Source organism: Pristis pectinata, chromosome 14 (assembly GCF_009764475.1).
Source record: "Pristis pectinata isolate sPriPec2 chromosome 14, sPriPec2.1.pri, whole genome shotgun sequence".
In the NCBI taxonomy this organism is placed as follows: Eukaryota; Metazoa; Chordata; class Chondrichthyes; order Rhinopristiformes; family Pristidae; genus Pristis; species Pristis pectinata.
Window position 1 is genome coordinate 25,603,728 of NC_067418.1, and position 23,814 is coordinate 25,627,541.

Here is a 23,814-nt window from a genome sequence, read left to right on the forward strand (position 1 = left end):
ATCATTGGTAAAGTGATGGAATTCATTATCGATAGCGCTGCAAATTGGTACTTAATCTGCTTGCCACTGCTCAATTTAGATTTCACTAGGATTGTGAAGCTTCAGACCTCATGAGAGCTTGGTTCAAACATGGACTAAGGAGCAGAATACATTTACAGGTCCTCAGAAAATATACTATTACAGCAAGACAAGATCAATATTCGTGCATGAATAGAAAAGAAACCTCAATCATTGCTGACACTTTCAAATATCTGTACACCAATGCCAGATCTCCTTGTTCCCGCACCAACACACCCCTACCCCAACACACCCCTACCCCCTTATGCTTGCACCATTTGGTCCATAACTGGAACAACCACTGTGGTTATATGAGCAGCTCAGAAGCTGATATCTTGCATTGAATAACTCATCTCCTAACCCCTGAAAGCTTTTCAACCACTTATAAGATAAGATATCTTTATTAGTCACATGCATATCAAAACACACAGTGAAATACATCTTTTTTTGCATAGTGTTCTGGGGGCAGCCTGCAAGCGTCGCCATGCTTCCGGCGCCAACATAGCATGCCCACAACTTCCTAACCTGTAGGTCTTTGGAATGTGGGAGGAAACTGGAGCACCCAGAGAAAACCCACGCAGACACAGGGAGAATGTACAAACTCCTTACAGACAGCGGCCGGATTTGAACCCGGGTGGCTGGTACTGTAAAGCATTACACTAACCGCTACACTACCATGCCACTTATAAGATTTAAGTTGGAAGTGTAATGGAATATTCTTTACTTCCTTAGATGAGAGCTACTTGAGGAGCTTGGCACCACCTAAGATGAAGCAACCTGCTTGACTGGCAATCCATCCACCAGCTTGAGCATTCATTCCCTTTACCACCATCACACTATGGCTGCAGAGTATAATATCTACAAATTACAGTACAATTATTTACCATGCTGACTCTGACTGCATCTTCTAAATCCATGACCTCTAATACCAAGAAAGGGGCAGCATGCAGATAGGAACATGATTACCTGCAGGTTCCATTCCAATATGCAAATATATTGAAGTTCTCTCATCGGTGCAAGATCTAAATTCTTCAAGCACCCATCAAATGGCAGCATGAGAGTACCTTCACCAGAAGAATAGTAACAATTCATCACTAGCACTTCAAGGCAATTAGAGATGGGCAATAAGTGCTAGCCTTGCCTGCGATACCTACATCATGAAAAATGTATGGTGAAGAAACCTCAACATTGTTGGCACTTTCAAATATCTGCATACCAATGCCAGATCTCCCTGTTCCTGCACCAAAACCCCACCTGACCACCCCTTAAGTTGCACCATTTGGTCTAAATTGGATTTTTTCACTTCAGACCCCAAGTTAAATTTCACCTGATTGTAGTCTCCCTGTTCATCTACCTGTTGTCCTTCTAAGCTCTCAATTTCTTTATACGGTTCTGAACTTTGCAACAGCAAAATTATTATGTCCTGTTTAGCCAAGTAATGGTCAATAACTTGGATCAAAAATAACTGCAATTCTGAAATGAACTCCTGGAAAATACCACAGTGCACTTCCTTCGGTCAGGAAAACCATATTTCACTCTTTACTTTCTTTGAGACAGTTTTGTAAGCATGCTGCCACTGACCTTTTAATTTCATGAGCAAGTCTATACCAGCATGTTTTGAAAGTCTATATACACATCATCAATCCTCTCTGTTACTTCACCAAAGAACTCAACCAATTAAGTTAAATAGAATTTACCTTTATCAAATATGTGATGCCTTTCTTCTGTTAGCCTATGCTTTTCCAAATGTCAATCAATTTTGCCCTGGATTAATGCCCTTCAAAATTTTTCAACCATTGGATTGGTCTGCCTGGCCTGTATTTGTAGTGTTTACCCTTCCCATTTTAAACTGGAATGTAACATTTGCAACTCTCCATTCCTGTAGTACCAATACCATATCGAAGTTGTAAGAACTTTTGCACTTCTGGATATATCCATTCCTGACTGGGTGAATTGCTACTTTGAGAATTGACATCTTTTTTAAGAATCTGCTCTTTACTAATTTATCCTCCTCAATATCACTAATGCCTCCTTTATTGTCACATTGGTAGCATGCAGATGCCTGTCTCCATAAGGTAATTTAGTACCATCAGTCCCTTAACTATCTATTTACTATTTGTGTCTTTAAAAAAAGTTTGGACTCTCTTTTAGTCATAAATTTATTCTCACTTTCCTTGCTTCACTCATTCCCTTGTTTCAATTTACTTTGGACTACCTAAATTTGGCGTTATTGTCTACTATTTATTAAGAAAGCAGGAGTAGACTATTCAGCTCCTTGTGCTTATTCCACCAATCAAATAAGATTACAACTGATTTTTTATTTTAGTGTCACTTCCCTTGGTTAATGCTGCATGCCTTGATTCCTTTAATACCTAAAACTCTGTTAATCTCTGTCTTGAATACTGGCACTCTTGTTTAGAAAATTCCAAGGATTAACTAACCCCTGGTGAAAAAATTTCATCTCTATCCCCAATGGCCAGACCCTTATTTTGAGACATTGACGCTTGGTTCAAGATAATAAAGCCAGCGTAAACATAAACCCCGCAACCTGCAACCTCTACTGGAGACGGGGTAGAGCTCCTTAACAATTTAGAGCTCTACCCAGTCAAGCTCCTTTAACAATTTTATGTTTCAATGAGATTACATTTCAATAATCTAAATTTGAGAGTAAAGGTCAGTCTGCTCACTCTCTCCTTACATGACTAATTTGCCATTTCAGGAATCTACATCTAGGAATAAAGACCAACATTTCCTTTATCTTCTTAATTGCTTGGTGAACTGGCATGATTTGTGTACAAAGACTTCCTGGTTTCTCTGAACATAACGTCTTCCAATTCCTTACCTTTTAAAAAATATTCACCTTTCCATTCATTTCATCTAAGAGAACGGCCCCATATTTTTCCACATTACATTCCTTCTGCCATGCTTCTCTGCAGCCGCCTCACATTGCTTCCTAGCTTTTTATCCTCAGTATGTTGGCATATATTATACTCCCGTCCCTGCCCATCATTGAAAGAGACTGTGAACAGTTAAGGCCCAAGCATCGAACCTGCAACCTCCACTGGTTACAGCCTTTCAATTTTAAAAAAATGGCAGATATTTTTCCTTCTGTTTTCTGTCTGGTAAATGATCCTCAATCCATACCAGTATGTTACACCCAACATTATGTGCACTAATTTTGTCTAATAAACTTGAATGGCATCTTATTGAAGGCCTTCTGCTGGTTCTCATCTCAAGAAATTCCAACATATTTGTGAAATAAGATTTCACTTTTATAAATCCAGGTTGACACTGTCCAGACCTCTCAGTATTTCCAACATTGTCTGTTACCACTTCCTTAATAATAGATACCAGCATTTTCCCTATCATGAACATTACATCTGTAAAAAACCTTGCATGTCTCATTTTAATCTGTTTCAACATACATCCATAATCTTTAGCTTTGGATGCCCTTGTACAGGAGTATGTCCACCCACTGCCTAAACCCTTCTTATCAATGTTTTCATTTCAATACATCCATGTTAGATTCCTTTTGAACATTGATGTTAATCCTTTTACAGGTAACTATTATTACAATTGTACCCTCAGAATTATTAAAAACAATTTTACTGCTATAATTGCTGACAAGGTGGAGATCATATAATCTGGAACAGAACAGGATTCAAAGTTGGAGCCTTCTTGTCCATAAGTCTTAAAAATTGTCAATTTTTCTGTTATTTTTGAAGATTAAAAAATATATTAAAACATGTTCTTTTTAACATCACCTGTTTGAAACTCACAGAATTCTCCAAATATTAGCTTTTATTAAATTTGTTTATGGAATGTTGGTGTTGCAAGCAAAGCCAGTATTTATTACCCATCCCTAAGTGCACCTTCCAGCTGACCATCTTGCTAAACCACTTAAGAGACAATGAAGAACCAACCTATTGTATTAGTCACTATAATGGCTCAAAGGTCAGTATATCAGGCAGTGCAATCACTGACAGGACATGAAAGTGAGAGTGTTTTTTGAGATATCTTTCAGATGGAAAGAATATTTGCTTAGGCTTTCAAAGAAAACAAAATCCTAATAGTTTCAAACCAACCTCTCATTACTATACAATTATGATGATTTTTTATGCCATTGAAAAGGATGATTAAAACCAATTTATAACATTGCTTATTTGAAATCTTTGGAATTCCCCAATGTCTTTGATGAATTTAAATATTAGTATTTTGCATTACGCTATACCTTCTGTAAAGAATTGCCCACATAAGATGAAATTGGCTTGCAAGCAACAGAATAAACATACTCCACAAATATTGGCACGTTGGTACAATTAATGCCTCCTGATTCCTGACAACTCTAACGGTTCAACTTTATAAACCAGAGTAATTATAGTTGTAAAGTCATCAGAACTAGTGTAGCAAGACACCATCACAAAACAATTAACAAAGAAGATGGGGTTCAGTATTTCAGACACACGAAACAGCTACAAACATTGCAAATGTTTTCTGTGAAAGACGTATAGCTGCTAATGAATATCCAAGTAGGACATGCATCTTTATTAACTCTTAGTACAGTATAAACTACTTTATAATCTTTAGAATGAAAATATTTAGCATAAGTGGGTGATTGATAATGTACATGAATAAGATTAGAATTTTCTTTCAGAAAATGTATCCTTTGGATCAGTGTATCCTGGTTTTTGAGCTGTCAGCTAATGAGAACAGATTCTCTCTATTTGCCCTATTTAAATAGTCATGATCATGTAATCCTCAACCAAATATCCTTTCAACCTTCTTTGCTCCAAAGGGAACAATCAGTTTCTCCAGTCTAACCTTTTAACTGAAATCACTTGTCTGTGAAACCATTCTTGTAAATCTCTTTTGCACCCCTTCTAGAACCTTCACATCCTTCCTAAAGCGTGGTGACCAGAAATGGATGCAATACTCCAATTGCAGTCTAACCAGTGTTTTATAATTATTCAAATTGATTATCCATTGCTATGTCCTCTCCTAGTCTATTACTGTCCTCCTAACTGTTTACTATACCTTCAACTTTATTGTTTGCAGAGTTTAACATTTTACTCTGCATACTCATATGCATTTCAATAAATGACAAAAAATGGTCCCAGCACAAGTCCCGATGAAACACCACTTTTTTTGCTACTAGCATTTATACGGGATCCATCAAATGTCTTCTGAAAACCCATTCAGACAACATCTACCATAATCCTTTCATCTACAGCATTCCCTTTGTCTACCGTATTCTCTTCATCAACTCTTCTCGGTTATCTCAAAAAGCATTAACTTGATTAGTCAAACATAATATACCTTCACAAAATATGCGGGTTTAACTTCTATTAACTCAAGCTTCTCAAGTACCAATTATTTTTTTCCTCCAATTATTGTTTCACTAATGAAATCAAACTTGCCATTCTTATCTCACTGAGGGAGCCCAGGCTTTGGTTCCCTCTTGTGGGAATGTATAGAATTTTCACTTCAGATATCTCCTCTACAGGTAACCCTTTGCAGCTTTTCAGTTTTACTTGTCCATTGTTGGTCCCACCTTTGCCAGATCCCCCCTCATCCCATTGAAGTTAGTCCATCTATAATTAAGAAGTTCTACTTGAGATTGTCCATTACTAAGTCTCATGAAACAATGATCACTGTTCCATTAACATTTGGTCCACTTGATTCATCTCATTCTCTAGAGCTTGTTCCACAATGCCTCCTCCTGCACTGTGCCAAAAACATGCTAGTCAACAAAGTTCTCCCAAACACACTTTCAAAAAACACCATCTTCTAATATTTTTCCTATCAATATTTGGGGAATTACAGTCCCCCAATATCACCACTCAACAGTTCATGCATGTCTCTTTAATTTCCCTGCAGATTTGCTCCACTATTACATTCTCACTATTTGGTGCTGAATAAATTTCTTTCGAATTTTAGCAGCACCTCTTTTGTTTCTTAGCTCTAACCAAAAGGATTCTGTCCTTGACTTCAAGGTCATCCTCTCTTTCCAACTTTTACCTTAATCTTAACCTCCACTCTTAATCAATACTGCCAGCCTGTTTCTGTTATTAACTTCCCTGCCTGTATCCAGTCCATATTTTGAGTCATGCTTCAGTCACATTACCGAACAGCTATTTGTGTCTGCTATTCACCACACCTTAATCTCTATTTATTAGACATGCATTCTAAGTCTGTCTTTTATTCTCCTCTCATCCAAAATTGTACTACTTCCTACTCCAATGCTAATACTCCACTCCTTTGTACACTTTTTTCATCTTTTTTGCTATTACTAGCTGGTCCTACCCCTCTGCTAATTTAATTCTCCGCTACCACAGGAGGAAATGTCCTTGTCCCAATCTTGTAGAGGAGCAACCTGTCTCTCTTGACCAGCTCCCTTCTGCTCCTAAATTAGTTCCAATGTTGCAAGATTCTGAATTCCTTCCCCAAACCATGTCCTTTGCAAAATATTAATCTGCCTTCTGCTTATTTTAGTCACAGAAAATTTAGCCCATTGACCCAATAAATACTGTATCTGTTTCAATGATTTAAACTTTTTCTTGAAATTTAAAGACTATCCTCGTTTTCAAATTCCTCCATGAAATCTCCTTCAGATCTACTGCTCTACAAGATTTTTGTGTTTCTTTTTGCCCTCTTGCTTCTTTCCAGTTTTAACCAATTTCATCACTGACATCCTGACTTCAGCTGCCTAAGAGCAAAAGGCTGGAATGCCCTGCCTTAATTTCTCTGCCTTTCTCTCCTCTGAAATGCTCCTCAGAACTTTCTTTTTAACTATGCTTTTCACTACCTATTCCAAAGTCCATTTTTGTGGTTTGGTTTCATATTATGTTTGATAATGTTATGAAGTTTCTTCACAGGAGCAATTTACTACATTAAACAGCCTATAATAATACATTTTTATGTTCTTAATAAAGCTGAAGCCATGCGTGCTTATCAAGTGAAACTCATACCCAGTCATTAGATAAATGGTGAAATGTGATACATCACAGACTGAATCATTGTCACTGGAATTTATGGCACCCCTCCACATCATATCCTTCCTTAGAAACCCAACTGAACTTTCGGAACCTGAAAAGGAATCATTAGAAAGCAGCTGTTAACACGTGTGCTGAAACAATGATTTAAGATGAAAAGCCAAAGATGTTGGTGGCTCATTCTTTAAAATGTCAATAATTATCTTTAAGTTTAGTATAGATCTCTTATGCAACCTCCCCTCATGTATTGCGGATATTACGTAAGTTCAAGTTCACAGACCCTGTATGCAATGCCATATGCAAGGTAACAAATGGCATAACACTTGGGTGCATATGACAACCCAGGAAATCTCTACAGCATTAAATTGTCAGGAAGAATGCTAAGGGTAAATTTTGTTTATCAGGAGGTGGCAACAACTTCTTCCATAAATGTTCCTTCTTGACACTTTCAGGACTTATTCAATCAGATCTCAGGCAGATAGTTAACTTTATAATCTTCATCAAACATTACTAGGATGGAAATAGTGGTCTCTGAAATTGCAGTTTCTCTGGATCATGAGGCTGATTGAATACAACCACCTCTGCCCCCCAAACCAATACCATCACAGGATGGAACTTTGGTCCTAGGCCTGCCAGGCACTGGACACAAAAGCAATATGATTCCAGATAATACTAAATACGTTGGCAATACAGAGGTGAATCTTAGTCCTTGAGTGCAATCATTGTAATCCCAATCACAAAATCTCCCAAACACTTAACACCAGGTAACACCACTTAGAAGTCAAGAGATCACTGCCAGAAGTGGAAATAATTTTACGGAAGAAGGGACAGTCATGCTGATTATTATCAACAGTAGTAGTAGTATTAGTAGTAATAATAATAATGTAGTGTAATGATAAAATAAGAGGGAGCTAAAGATGGAAATATTAACAATTCAGTGTTCATATCTTATTTCAATGGAGCCTACCATTCATATGTGGTTCATATGTACAAATGTTTTCTCAGTGATTTGTGAGTAAAAGCTGCACAGAGACCTAAATATTTTGATATCAGTCTTACAGCCACCTTAACAAGTCTATGCCCCTGATGGAAAGCCTGCAGGTTGGGACTGGCTACAACACTACAAGCTGAACAGAACAGTATTCATTGAGTCCTAAATAAAGTTGTTCCCTCTTCTAAGACTAATGTATGTTACTCTTATTCATGAGGCATTTAAAAAAAAATTAATTACCCTGCAATTTCTTCCAATCTCACTTGGTAACATTCCTGACCTCTGTGCAATGTGATTAACACACCCAAAATGGTAGATGTAAGTGATTAAAAATAGTACTTAGACGTGCTTAGTTGCAAAGGAACTTATCTTCATTTGGGTTAATTCTAAAATGAAAATACTTAGGAACTTACTTTTAAAATATATTATTAAGTAATAAATTATTAGAAAAAGATTATGCATGCAAGTTACTTTTTCAAATGGGCCAAATGAACAAGAGTGTGTTGTCTCTTTCACATTTCCAGTGATCCTCAGTCAATAAGATTCAACATGACAAGAAATGGCAATCATTAGAATATTTTGATGAAAAGTCTAAACCCAGAAAACATATTGTGTCACAAAAGCTACTGCTTGACCTAAATATAAAATGCTGGAAATACTTTGCATGAGGCAATATCTGCAGACAGAGAAATATTGAGGTCAGAACAACTAACCATTACTGTCTACAGACGTTGCCTGACCTGCTGAGTATCTCCAGCAGTCCTGATGCAGGGTTTCGACCCAAAACGTCGACAATTCCTTCCCTCCCACAGATGCTGCTTGACCCGCTGAGTTCCCCCAGCAGATTGTTTGTTGCTCCAGATTCCAGCATTTTCAGTCTCTTGTGTCTCTTTTTTCTGTTTTGGATTTTGATTTCCAGCGTCTGCAGTGTTTTTTAACTTTTTGATTACTACTTGACTTGTGTTTCCCACCAATTTTTAAATTCCCAGTATCTGCACTTTTATTATACTGCATGCATCATTTTTATTTACACATAACAATGTGATTACAGAAACAGGTAAAAAATGCAAAGATCACAGCAATACAAATTAATCCAGTGCAATTTTCCAGTAACTGGACAAGAATCTCACAAAATGTTATTATTGTTGCTCTTGTTATACTATTCACAGTTGATTGTAACTGCATAAGCATTAACATATTACCAATTTTATTTCTTTTGCTGAACTTAATAATACCAGTCTAAAGACTCACTTCTCTCAGCTTTGTGCTCTACTTCCCTGCCACAGAACACAAATGATTGTGCACTGACCTACAATAATGTTCAAATATTCCAAGACTAATATCAGAAATAATACATGGCATTTTATTTTCATCTCATCATAAACTCTGAAGAAAACTATTTCTGGATTTTGTTTTAATGAATAAAAATAAAAAGGTCCTGCAGATGCTGGGAATCTGAAGTGAAAACAGAAAATGCTTGAGACACTCAATAGATCAGGCAATATCTGTGGAATGAGAAACAGGATAAACATTTCAGGTCAAGGGCCTATCATCAGTATTGGGAAAGAGAGAAACCATTATTTTTAAGTTGTAAAGATGGTGGGAAAAGAATGGATAAGACAAAGAGAAAACTAATAGGATGGGAGCAAGATTAACATGGTGATAAATTGTTGATGAAGCCATCAGGTTGATAGAATAATGAAGGGTGTCAGAGTGAGGGAGAAAACCAACAAAGAGACAAGAAAAAGTGATGAAATACAAATCAGAGCTCTAGAAAATGCCTAGCACATCAATCAGTATATGTGGAGTGAGAAAAACTGAATTAATGTTACGGATGGATACCCTAAAACAGAATTTTGACACAGAGAAGGTAATGTATCTGAAATTGTTGAATTTGATATTGAGTCCCAAAGTCTGCAACATGCCCAGATGGAAGATAAGGAGCTGTTCTTCATGTTTACATTGGGCTTCTTATAAGCGATGATGCAATTCTACAAACAAAGAGGTCAGAATGGAAGTGAGATGGAGATTTAAAGTGACAGATTTAAATTTAAAGGACAGGGTCACTCCTGTGGACTAAATGAAGATGCTTCCCAAAGCAGTCACCCAATCTGCATTTGGTTTTCCAATGCAGAGGAGACCAAATTGTGAGCATGGAATGCAATACACTAAACTGGAAGAAGTGCACACTGAGTCACTGCTTCACCTGAAAGAACTGTTTGGGTCCCTAGATGGTGGAAAGCGATCAGGTAAAAGGGCAGGTGTTGCATCTGCTGTGGCTGCATGGGAAAATACTGTAAGAAGGGGAGTAATTGGTGGAGATGCAAGAACAGACCTGGGAACCACAAAAAGAAAGGTAATTTCTAAATGCTGAAAGGGGAGAGTCCAGTCCAGTGTCGAGTGAGGGGATGTTGTGAAGGTAGTGGAAATTGCAAAGAATGTTCCATTGAACGTGAAGGCTGGTGGGTTGGAAATTGAGGACCAGGGAAACTTTATCCTTGCTCTGTCCAGGAGGAGAGGGGTTATCAATCCTATCCTTTCTTATTTATTTTGTTTTAATTATTTCGACATTAAGTATGAGGAAGATGTTAATTTTTCTCTGATGCAGAGTTTGATGAAGTTATTTCAGCTTTTACTGAACAATTATTTAACTTTCCTCTCTTTAGATTTATCATGCGCCATCCCATCATGGTGAACACAGAAATTATACCTCAAACTCAATTACTCATTAGTAATGGACCTGGAGATCTCTGAGGAAATAATACATTTCAAAATGCTCCCGACATTTTTATATCATGATGAATGAGAAGTAATTTTATACTTGGTTTATTATTGCCACATGCACCAGGATACAGTGAAAGGCTTTTGCCTTCCAGGCAGATCATTCCATACAGGAGTACATCGAGGAAGTATAAAAGGGAAAAAACAACAGAACGCAGTATATAGTGTTACAATTACAGAGAAAATACAGTGCAGGTAGACAAATAAAGTATAAGGGCCATAACAAGGTAGACTGAGAGATTGAGATTTCATTGTTAACATACGAGAGGTCCATTCAAGAGTCCTATCACAATGGGGTAGAAGCTGTCTTGAGCCTGGTGATACGTGTTCTCAGGCTTTTGTATCTTCTGCCCGATGGCAGGGGGGAGAAGAGAGAATGACTAGGGTGGGAGGGGCCTTTGATTATGTTGGCTGCTTTCCCAAGGCAGCAGGAAGTGTAGGCAGAGTAAATGGCTAGTTTTTGTGATAGACTGGGCTATGTTCACAACTCTCCAACTTCTTGCAGTCTTGGGCAGAGCAGTTGCATACCAAGCTGTGATGCATCCAGATAGGATGCTTTTATGATGCATCTGTAAAAAATTGGTGACGGTCATTCCAGACATGCCGAATTTCCTTAGCCTTCTGAGGAAGTGGAGACATAGGTCTACATGGCTGGATCAGGACAAATTGTTGGTGATATTTACACCTTGGAACTTGAAGCTCTCAACCATCTCCACCTCAGCACTATTGATACAGACAGGGGCATGTACTCCACCCCACTTTCTGAAGTCAATGAGCAGCTCTTTTGCTGACATTGAGGGAGAGGTGGTTGTCTTGACACCATGCCATTAGGCTCTCTATCTCCTTTCTGTACTCCATCTCATCACTGAATGAGATCCAGCTCATTATGCTAGTGTCATCTGCAAACTTGTACATGGGAGTTAGAGCAAAATCTGGCCACACAGTTGTGAGTGTATAGGGAGTAAAGTAAGGGACTGAGGATGCAGCCTTGCAGGAGCATCAGTGTTGAGGATAATTGTGGTGGAGGTGTTGCTGCCTAACTTTACTGATTGAGGTCTATTGGTCAGGAAATCAAGCATCCAGTTGCAGAGGGAGGTGTTGAGTTCCAGGTCTCTGATGGCAGCTGGAAAGGTTAAGTATCCCTCAAATCATTGAGTTGTCTTTCTGGAGAAATGGAGCTTGCTTTCCAATGTTTATACAAAATTTTTCTTCCACTGTTCCTTCGGTTTCTAATGCTTTCACGGACAGGCGCACCCAAGGCAGAAGAAGATTGTGTAGTGACAACCTCCATCCACCTCTCTTGGGACAGGCTGGACAAGCTAAACAGCCTGCTATTATCCATCAGTGCTTCATGTGTGAGCCCTGGGAATGAAGGTCAGCAGGTCTTTTAACTGTGGAGGGCATTCTGAGCATTTTTAAGTAATGCCCTCCAAATGATGATTTTGCTATTTTCAATATGATTTAAGTGACAGTGAACAGGGAGGAACCCTGGCTTTCCCCACTCCAGCCTGGGTATACAGTCCCTTTAAATATACTTGCTTCTCTGTTTGAGATCAATGCTGTTTGGGGGCAAATTTATAAAGCATCAAATAGTATATACTGGAAAAAATAATCATTTCCTATCGATAGGTATTTCCTGTCACAATTAACTTTAAAAAATTTAAATAAATCTTTACATAATTCAATGTTAGAGAAATGCTGCAGGCAGATTACTGTTTGCTGTCTTTATTGCGCTCTTCCTTCAGTGTGCATTCCAAATGGATCACAAACTTCCAGCTGTCATGCTCATGTTTTAAGTATAAACAAAATAAAATTCCGATGATTATTGTGATTTTTGAGATATTTTTGCTGTCTTTTCCTGCCCTCCTTTTGATACCAAAAAGTGAAAGGCTGTGAGAGATTGGCTGATATGTATATTGATAATTGGAAATTACCTGGTGGCAGAATTTGGAGGTGTGCATGTTGTCTGGGCAGTCAGAACGATGTACATATCCGTCCCTTTGCTATGAGTAAGTGTGTAGGAATTGGGCTCTGGTTTTAAAAAACTGTAGCTGCTTTAATCAGGAGCAATGTTATCATGTCAGACATTGAAGTACCTTCGTTCATTTGGGAATACTTGAACATCCTGTTGGGTTCACTGCATAATCACAGTCTTGCCTCAGTTTTGGTTGTAGGTGCTTTTTTTAAATTACATTTTTGCCATTTCTATTAATTTGGTGTGCTTGATTTTCCTACTTAATATGCTGAATGCAAAATAGTTATTTACAAGTTTGTTTACCAGATTATATTAGGCATAATTCAAAAGAGGCCTTATCCGTGATGGTGTTTGTTTGACAAGTTGCAGAGGGAAGTGCTGAGTTCTAGGTCTCGGAGTCTGAAGATGAGTTTGTCTGGAATTATGATATTGAAGGTGGAGCATAGTCAATAAATAGGAGTCTGGTGTAGGTGTCTTTGTTATCCAGAAGTATCCAGAAGTTCCAGAGATGAGTGTAGGGTCAGGGAGATGGCATCCACTGCGGACCTGTTTCAGTGGGAGCTTAACTGCAGTGGGTTGACGTTGTCTGGGAGGCTGGACTTGATGTGTGCCATGACCAAGCCTCTCGAAGTACTTCATGATGATAGATGTCAGACCCACTAGGCAGTAGTCATTAATGCCGTTACCTTCTTTTTTTCTTTGGCAATGACAGTAATCTTCAAGCAGGTAGGAACCTCAAATTGGAGTATGGAGAGGTTAAAGATGTCTGTGAATACTCCCACCAGCTGAACCACCCAGGACCTGAGGACATGACCGTGACTCCATCCAGGCCAGTCGCTTTCTGTGGGCCCACTCTCAGGAAGGCTGATCTGATGTCTGCGACAGTGACTGTAGGTACAGGTGCATCGGAGGCTGTCGGGGCAGGTGGTGTCATTTTATTGACCTCTGTTCGAAACATGCATAGGATGCATTGAGCATTGAGATAAAAGTAAATATGAAGAGAAGATACCGAGTAGCATAGACAACCAGGAATGTAAGCCCTAGAAATTCCTTTGCTCAACTCAAACAAAAAAGTGTTGTGCAGTTGAAAATAGGCTTAACCCAATGTGCAGCATCGTGTATATTACTGGGGCTTTTTGCAACCAGCAGGAAATTATACTCCTGACTTTCCAGCAAGGTCTTTGATTAACATGTGAGCTACTTTCCAGTGCAAAGCTCCCACAAATTACATTTTAACAGTAGTATACACCCAAAATTCAACTCCAGCACGATTTGCCACTTCAGTGGTCTGAGAAAAGCCAGTTCTTATTCACTCACAGAACAAGAATTTCTTAGTAATCCAATTTACTCTGAAACTCTACTACTTAAAGGGCAAACATTCTGTATTCTTTATCTTCACTGAGACCTGTGACCTATGACCTCACAGACATCCTCATTTGTATACCTGGAGTACTTCCCATTTCATTGGATTCAAACTAGAAGCTAAATTGAAAGTATCTCATAAACCAAAACTGTTGGCAAAATTCCAAAAAGTAATAAAGAAGCTGTGTTCAAATAAAAATAAAATTTAGTTTTAACCCACGGACATTTTGAGTTCCAAAATAAAAAAGCATGGCAACAAAAAAAGTCAACATTTCTTCACCTGCATAAGGAAGTGCATTGAGACTAACTATGTTTTAATCAAAAGATAGGAATTAAATTTAAGAATATATAAAGTTTGTATGCAAGATTTAAGCAAGATTTGCACTTATAAAAATTTTTGTTTATTATGGCACATCTTCTCGAAAGAATGAAACCACTAGATGGCAGAATTTATTTTAAAATAATTCCAATTGCCTTAGAAATCATGGAAACTGATATTTTGCTAAACATAGTGCCGAGTTTCCAACCAATAAGATAGAGTGAAGATGAATATCCACAATTTACATATTCTTGACTTTGTTCAGTCATCTTGTGACTGGAAAATCAGAAGAACACAGTAAATTGTGTTAACTTCAGTACCTAATTCTACATTTCACCCTCCCACTGTGTGAAATTCCATGTTGTAAGCAAAGATTTACTGTACATAACTAATCCTAGGTTGATAAGTTACATTGCAGCTACTGAAACAGCAGCAGAAGTCTCAGACTACATTTATATTCCTGACATTTTGCCACAGGATGTCATGAGTATGTATTGAGAACACAGCCTGACAGCCTAGAGTTCTATATATGATCTTAAATTCATTTGCAGAGAGAACCACAAACTGGATGGAGGGAGAAATTTCTTGTCAGTCTGTCAATTTTTCAAGCACCCTTGATGTCCGATAATATCCCTGACCACCTTTAACTGTATTTTTACACTGGAGTTAAATTCAACAGCAAAAATTGGAAAAAGGACTTCTTACAGCTACTGCCCTTTTCATAACAATGGACCCACAAAACTATGATATAAAAACAGTGATATAGAATAGGAGAAAGAGGCTGTTTTGAATGCATTGATTTCCTGAAAGTCATCCAATTAATCCTATTGTCTAATCTTTCACCTTGGCTGTGCAATTTTTTTCATTTTCAAAGAAAACATTATAGATCATAACAACCTGTTGCATTAAAGAAATTTCTCACCTCTAATTTTGTAAATTAACTTAAAAATCACGATATAATTACAGTATCACATATGAAAGATTTAACCCTAAGTATGCACCTGTACCACATTAAATAAAACCACAGGCAACTTGGTGATATCATTCCTGTCACATTCCAAGACCAACTACTTGGGATATTTATACCTTATTGCGGCTAAATAATATTATCTGTTGCATAGTGAGTCAGGTAATAAACTTACAATATTTCAACCAATATACAAAACATCACAGAGCATGGAATAAAAAAATGTCATTCTTCCATTATGTCCTCTCAATTAGCTACTACAGTCAGTGCTGATGTTCCAGCATCTTACCTCCAGCTTATCTCTGGCTTTCACATTGCAATGTGCAGGTGTGGAAAGCGGGAACAAAATGATATGAACTCTGCAGATAGCCTGCAGTTTTCCATGGGACTGCCAGCTAAAATTCAGTGCAAATCAGCCTAATATTTTCAATGTTCATAATTTTAAAATAACTAATGCAATCCAAAGTGGGTGCTGTGCTTTTATTGTGATATAAGCTGGCGCAGTTAGTGGATTAATATTTATTTATTAATATTTATCCAGATATTATATTCCATATACAGGGACATCACATTTGCCAAAGAGTGACTAAAAACATTTTATCTGATCATTGAGAGCTGCTTCTGCCAGATGACATCATGATATTTTATCATGTTATCTATTTAAAGGCTCAAAAATACATGTGTACACATAGCTTTAACATTTTCTTTTTCCATCTTTTCATTTTTTTTGTTTATTAAATCTGTTTAATTTTTTTTTAAATCAGATTATCAGGGTGTTAAGGTGACAAGAATAATACTGACATTGCTGAGTAGAAATAATTCTTCCAGCCAAGTTTCTCTGAGGAATTAAAATAGTTCCACCAGATCCAAGGGGTACAACATATTGAATCTCAGTGGCTGTGTCTCTATTTAAGGGACTGCTCAGCATATGTATTTTATTCAAGGAATGAATCACAGATGCATGCTTTGCCTTCCTTTGCTGCCAACGTGTCAAGGATCATAAACCCTTTGCATTACAAATAAGAATCTAGAAACTGGATTTAATTGGGTTTTTTTTTGAAAGAGCTATGCAATCCAAATTTGATTTTACTTGGAGTAAGTTATGACTCGATGGGCCGAATGGCCTACTTCTGCTCCTTTGACTTGTCTTGTGACTATTTCCAGTTGAAATAATGTCAGTTGAATTGGGCATCTCTGACAATTTCCTGGCACCATTTGCACACTTAATAATGTCTTGCTCCACACAATGACTATCATGGAATAGTCTCAGGAGAATCAGAGGCACACCATGCTATGTTCTTGCTTTATCTGGAATTTTATGGGATTTTTCTGCTGATATTGGGACAATTGACAAGGCAACTTTAAAATGCATTGGAGATAGCTATGCAGTTCCAAAGTGCTCAGTCTGTGTTCAACATTAACAAGTACCGTTTGGAAAGTGTTACTAATTAGATTAGCTCAATGAGGCTAAGTTCTTTTTTAAAAAATCCTGGGGCCAGGTGTGGCAGGCAGCTGTCAAAAGGTAATTGACCTGGGCGATCAAGGCACACAAGTTCACAATTACAACAACTCTTTCCTGTGCTGCCTCTCTCTCCTTTAGGATAACCTGTTGCTACTGATGTCTGGCTGCCATCAGGATTCATCCTTTAAGAGCTGACAACCTTTTCTCAGTGCAATCTGGAATGCAAGCAGTCATCGCATTCTATTGGGCTGGATCATCTGGCCCAAAGAACAGCAGTGGCTAGAGTAACTGCAAAGACTTATTTTGTTCCTGGTTGGAGAGTGACTGGATTAGCAGAGTTGCTTGCTGGTTGTTGAACTGCCCACCTTCTCACAGGCCACTTACTGATGAAACTAGTCCTTCAGTGCATGACTGCAAATTGGCTTCTCCCATCTTTTATATCAGCGAATGACTCCCGCCATTCAGTGATCAACTCCGCTGAGATTTTTCAATACAACCAGCCAGCTGAATGCGAGTGGCCATAGCTGAGTGAGGCACTAATCTTTCTCAGGGTTGCTGGCCCAGATTGGGAGTGGTCAGTGGTGGAAGAGTGAATTTGGCAAACATTGCCTAGATAATTGTTTGCCAAAAAAAGTTGTTGCCTGAAACACCAGCCAATTTAATAGGAGTTTTTCATACAAACAATTAAATGAAAGCAAAAGCTGGCCTCAATATGCAAAATGATTTTTTAACATTAAAAAAATATTTTCAACCACCTGCTTCCTTCCAAATGATTGACATGGAAACTCCTGTGACATGGCTCAACTAAATCCATATTGGGAGAAGAGTGGGAATGAGGCTACTCCCCAGCTCAAAAAATTGACACAGCTGAGAAATGTCACCAAGAGTTTCCAGTTTAATCACCTGTGAAACGAAGGAATTGATCTCATCAATTCGATGAGCAGCACAATGGTGCAGCAGTTAGTGCAGCTGCCTCAGGCTCCAAGAGCCCAGGTTTGAACCTGACTGGTGCTGTCTATGTGGAGTTTGCACATTCCTCCTGTGTTTCTGTGGCTTTCTGTTAGGTGCTGATGTTTGCTCCCACATTCCAAAGAAACTACTCCTTAGTTTAAAGTGGCAAAAGAACCAAATGGAAGTTGAACAGCATGTGAGGGAGAGTAAGCTGCAGGACAATGGGAAAAGGAAAGAGTAGATCTGAAGGGATAGCTCTGCTGTGACACAGCATGAACTCAATGGGTTGAATGGCCTCCTGTGCCATTACAAGGGCAGGTCATGTGCTGATGAACACTGCAGAGTCTGCCATGGGGTTGGCCCATTGTCAGATGTGAGCATGGGATGTGGACTAGTTAGCACTGAAAACGTGTAGTCTGTCACTTCTAAAACCTGGGTGAAGCTTGCTATCTGAGTGAATGCCTGTACTTCCAACTGCTCTCCAGTCAAAAAGGAAACATTTCCCTTCAGAACCTCTGTGAAGTTACAAGTACAACAATGAGGTGCAAAATGCACATATCAGTAACCACCAACTGAAATTATCTGGAGCATAAAGAGTTCCAGGTTACTGTAACCTTCACTTCTACAGATACTACAGGCACAGGGTGTGTTCCTGGACCTCTGCCTGCAGCAGGTGGCAAGTCACCTTGATTTCTTTAAAAATATTAGACTCAGACATATTGCTCTCTGATGTCAATTCTTCACCTTTTTTGAGAATGAGCTCTCCTCCAATTTAATCCCCAATAAACCTGCAAATGACACAACTGTGAGTGGAGGTGTGTGGGGGTTCTTCTGCTGCTCAGACTTGGCATTCTACCTCTGCTGTCTATTTGGATACTTCTTGCGCAAGGTGCTCTGTAGTATGTGCAGGTTGGAGAACTGCCAGCCAACATCTCTCAGCTATGGAGTTTCACAAGGAACTGTTAGCAAAATCCAAACCAATATCTTTTTTCTTTCTGACTCAATTGTCTTGATATCTTTTATGGTCTCTTTTTCATAGATCATATTCATCTTGTTAGTGTCCACAACCGTTTAATAAAATTATAACATTAAGAGTATGTGAAAAAACCTGGGTTAGTTCAATTAATTTGCAACATAACTTGTCGTATGCACACAACATGCACAATTACTTATTTCAATATAGCGGAGGCCATTTGGCCTATTGGATCCATGCAACACAATACATCTCAGCATTCCATGCTCCCCATTCCCCCTCTTTTTATTTCCCTGTAGTCCTGAAACTTATTCTGTGTAGAAGAATTGAAAAGTCTGTGTGAGCTATGATTCCAGGCACGTTGTACACCCCCCAAAAGTATGCAGAATAGGCATCCAAACTGACCTGTGGGAATCTGCCCATAGACCTGGTTCCAGGTTGAACCTAACACGGGTTCATTGACTCTATTCTTTCCATGGAAGGGAACGACTGCTGGAGAGAAAGTTTTGTTTTGAATTAATTGATGTAACTTCAATGTATTTACCTATTTTCCAGTGCTTTTAAATGTTTCTTTTTTTTATGAAAATGTTTAGTTACAGAGTTGACCTCCAAAATGGCCATGCAGTTGTCAATTCAGCATTTCATTAAGCTTTCTGGCATGACTTGTGTCACAAATGTACTTGTGAACAATAGATATCATTGCAGTACTGAATCAGCCTGCATAGTGTTCAGAACAGGGTGTTATGGACCCAAATTTGTACCTGCTATATGCTTCTAAGCAGCATCTTAAAACTAATCAGCATTTTTCAGTCTTTCATACTCCCCGCCTAACAGAATTAAACATTTAACCAAAAGCAAAATACTGGGAATGTTGTAAACCTGAAATAAAAATAGTAAACACTGGCAATACTCAGGCAGCATTTAGGAGGAATAATCAATTCACATTTCAAAATTTTGACCTTGTGTCAGAAAGTAAATATTAAACTATGATTAACCTTGTCTTTAGTTTTGGCTTGGCGGTAGCTAAATTTACTGATTAGAGGCTGTCAAACCTCCCCATCAACTTTGGGCAGTAGGAAAAACTTTACATTTCTTCAATTTAATACAAATTTTAATCAGAACATTAAGAAGTGAGAAATGCATATTCATATTTTTAAAAATCTGATTTTTCATACATGTGATAAACCTTGGTTGTCTGGGAGACAAAATGTGAGGTAACTTCCAATTTATAAGAGAAAATTAATGCAGATTGTGGAAAAAGGAACAGAAAATGCTGGGTTTTCTCTGCAGGTCATACAGCATCTGTAGAGAGAGAAACAGTTAATGTTTCAGGTCAATGCCAATCATCAGAACTGTAAAAGTGAGAAAATAAGTGTGCTGTAAGTTACAGGGTGGTGAGTAGGTGGGTGGAAAGAACAAATGTCTTTGACAGTGTGGAGACCAAGGTTGCACAGGTGGCACCATTGCCTTTAGTGCAACCTAAGAAAGGGAAAGGAATCCAAGTTAATCACGGTTCTATATCTTCCTGGGTGGAAATAGAACAAGATAAATGAGGACAGTAGAAAGAATTAAAACAACATAGTGGAACTATGAGATGAGGAAGACAACAGTTGTTGGAGCTTGAAGAACAGAACCTCATCATACATTGAAGTACCTGGGTTCTGAATATTCAGCCATATTAGACATGTTGGGATTCCATATTGAATTCAATAATTTCGGAACCAGCCTTTCCTGTCTGTATCAAAACTCACCAATTCTGACAAAAGGTCATTCACCTGTAATATTTCTCTCTCTCTCCATGAAACTACCTGACATGCTGAGTATTTCCAGCATTCTCTTTTATTTCAGATTTACAGCAGCTGCTGTGTTCTGTATCTTATAGTTCCAGCACGTTTTGTTGTCTCTAACACCTTCAGTCATCTTCCTCTAGACACAATCTAGGCAGATTGGCTATAACAGGCAAGCATTTATTTGCCTCGTTTAGATAGCTTTGAAAGCAATTATATTGCAATAGTGTCACCTCGACAACCACGATTTCCACCCTATTACAGACATTCCTTTTGTTCCTGCTATCCCTCCCCCCTCTGCTCTTAACACACTTTTGTTTTCTCACATAAATAAAAATGCAAGAAATACTCAGCAAGTCAGGCTGCATCTGTGCGGAGAGAAACAGGGCTAATGTTCCAGGTCAATGAACTTGTTTTTTTCACTTCTTCAGTTCTGGTGAACTTTAACTTTGTTCCTCTTTCCACAGTGCCATCTGAACAACTGAGCATCGTCATCATTTTCCATTTTTTTTCCAAGTTTCTATCATCTGCAGGATTTTGCTTTCTAACACAAATTGTATCTACATGTAAAATACATGGCAAAAAAAGTTATGTTTTGACTCTATTAAGTTATGTATGTATTGGAAAACATCCAGGTTCTGAAAACCACTGCCTGTGACTAAGGATGACAAAACATACTGGCATTATAGTATGTTATAAGTGTGAAAACTAAACTCTTAGGCAAAATGATTTTAGTGTTAGCAGCTACTGTAAAATCTCATAAACAAAACAGAATTGGACATCAAACATTCATTCTGGTAAATTTAATATAAAGGCCACAAGTAAAGCTCCAGAGGACTGGTGGGTAGCTAATGTTGTACCATTATTTAAGAAGGGCAGCAAAGACAAGCCAGAGAACTACAGGCTGGTGAGCCTGACATCAGTGGAGGGTAAGTTACTGGAGTGGATTCTGAGGGATAGGACCTACCAGCATTTGGATAAACAAGGCATGATTAGTGACAGTCAGTATGGCTTTATGCATGGGAAATCGTGACACACAAATCTGTTTTTTGAAGTAACCAAGAGGATTGATGATGTCCATATGGACTTCCTCAAGGCTCTTTACAACTCTAGTCTGGAAGCTTAGAAGGCATGGGATCCCGGGAGAACTAGCTAAGTGGATACATAATTGGGTTGATGGGAGGAAGTAGAGGTTGATGCTCGAAGGTTGTTTTTCAGACTGGTGACCTATGACTAGTGGTGTGCCACAGGGATCAGTGTTGGGTACATTTTTGTTCGTCATTTATATAAACAACTTGGATGGGAATGTACAAGGCATGGGTGGTATTGTAGATAGTGAAGAAGGTTATCAAAAATTATGGGGAGAATGTGATCAGCTAGATTAGTGGGCAGAGGAATGGTAAATGGTGTTCAATTCAGATAAGTGTGAGGAGTTGCATTTTGAGAAGTCAAACCAGGGTAGGAGTTTCACAGTGAATGGTAGGGCCCAGGGGAGTGTAGTAGAACAGAGGGACCAAGGAGTACAAGCATATAGTTCCCTGAAAGTGGCATCACAGATGGACAGGGTGGTGAATAAGGCATTTGGCCTTCATCAATCAGGGCATTGAAGATAGGAATTGGGATGTTATGTTGCAATTGTACAAGATATTGATGAGACCACACCTGGAGAATTCTGTACAGTTTTAATTACCATGTTATAGGAAAGATGGCATTAAGCTGGAAATAATGAAGAGAGGATTTACAAGAACGCTGCCAGGACTCAAGGACCTGCATTATAGGGAAAGGTTGGCAGGCTAGGACTTTATTTCCTTGGAGAGTAGAGGTGAATAAGATCAGGAGGAGCATAGATAGGGTGAATGCACATCACATTTGTCCCCCCCCCCAGAATAAGGGAATCAAAAACTAGAGGGTATAGGTTTAAGGTGAGAGGGGAAAGATTTAAGAAGAACCTGAGGGGCAACTTCTTTACACAGAGGGTGGTGCACATGTGGAATGAGCTGGCAGAGGAAGTGGTTCAGGGAGGTACAATAACATTTAAAAGGCATCTGGACATGGATAGTAAAGGGTTAGAGGGATTATGGGCCACATGTGGGTAAATGGGACTAGCTTAGATGGACATCTTGGTTGGCACAGACAAGTTGGACCGAAGGGAATGTTTCTATGACTCTAATCAATCATCTTAACAATTGTTATTTCTGGCATTTTTGTCCGTGTAATTTGCATTTTACTTCCTGATTCATTACACTGCCAAGTGGTATCAAATAACCAACAAAACACATGGAATACATTTCCTTTCTTTATTCTTGCTTGACTAGAATAAATACATTTTGAACTAAAGGAGGATTGTTTAAATATTAACTAAGGCGGTCACCATGCGAGGCTGATTTGAATATTGCCTCACTTGTTCTACACCTGTCCATTTGTGTTTTTAGCTTAGGCACAGATGATGTCTGACATGGTCTGCTAAGGTTGTTCCTCTCCAGTGTTACTCTTCAGGTAAAGTGAATGGGCTTCATACATTTCTGAAAGTCTGACAGCTATTTTCATTGCTTTTGTATGAATAATGTCATTCTGCTAAACTCTCCATCTCCATTGTAGGTAAAACAAAGTACTAAAAGTAATAGGCTTATTTCCAAAAACATTAAAGTTGATAGTATTTTTGATGTGTTTTTTTTGAGTTGTCTACCTTTAAAACCTTATTGTATTATTTTTAGTGTTGATTTACAACATCAGTCTGTTGTTGTAATTTTCTAGAATATCTCATCTGCAATATTGGCCTCTTTGCAAATATTAAGGTATATAATGAATAAATGGTTGTTTACTGTCAAAATTTTATCTCTAAGATTTTATTGAACATAGACATATTTTTTGATTCCTGCTATTCTGTTTAATGTGTTACAATTGGCTTCAACAACCCCTGACTTAAAGGGTAAACCATATGAGATTGCACAAATAAGCCTATCACTTTCAGTACTTTGTTTTACCTACAATGGGGATGGAGAGTTTAGCAGAATGACTATCAGCTACTACTACTGGTACTGTGTATAGTAGTTAAATTCGAACAAGATCAACCTTGGCTGTTGAATAGCACTTTATATTATCAAGGCCCAAAGGATTATCTGTGCAGCTGTACTTCAATAGATAAACAATGCCATCTGCAAAGAAAAGGAAGGGGAGAAGATCACTTGTATTTTACA

At 38.3% G+C, this 23,814-nt stretch overlaps 1 protein-coding gene across 1 annotated transcript in view; it reads right to left on the bottom strand.

Moving 5' to 3' along the window:
- ppp6r3 (protein phosphatase 6, regulatory subunit 3) overlaps nucleotides 1-7,098 on the bottom strand; it is a 103,179-nt gene extending 96,081 nt beyond the window's left edge. The window contains exon 1 of the mRNA XM_052029637.1: nucleotides 7,026-7,098. The gene's annotated coding sequence lies outside the window, so the exon portion shown is untranslated. The remainder of the gene's footprint in view (nucleotides 1-7,025) is intronic.
- Between the last annotated feature and the right edge of the window lie 16,716 nt (nucleotides 7,099-23,814).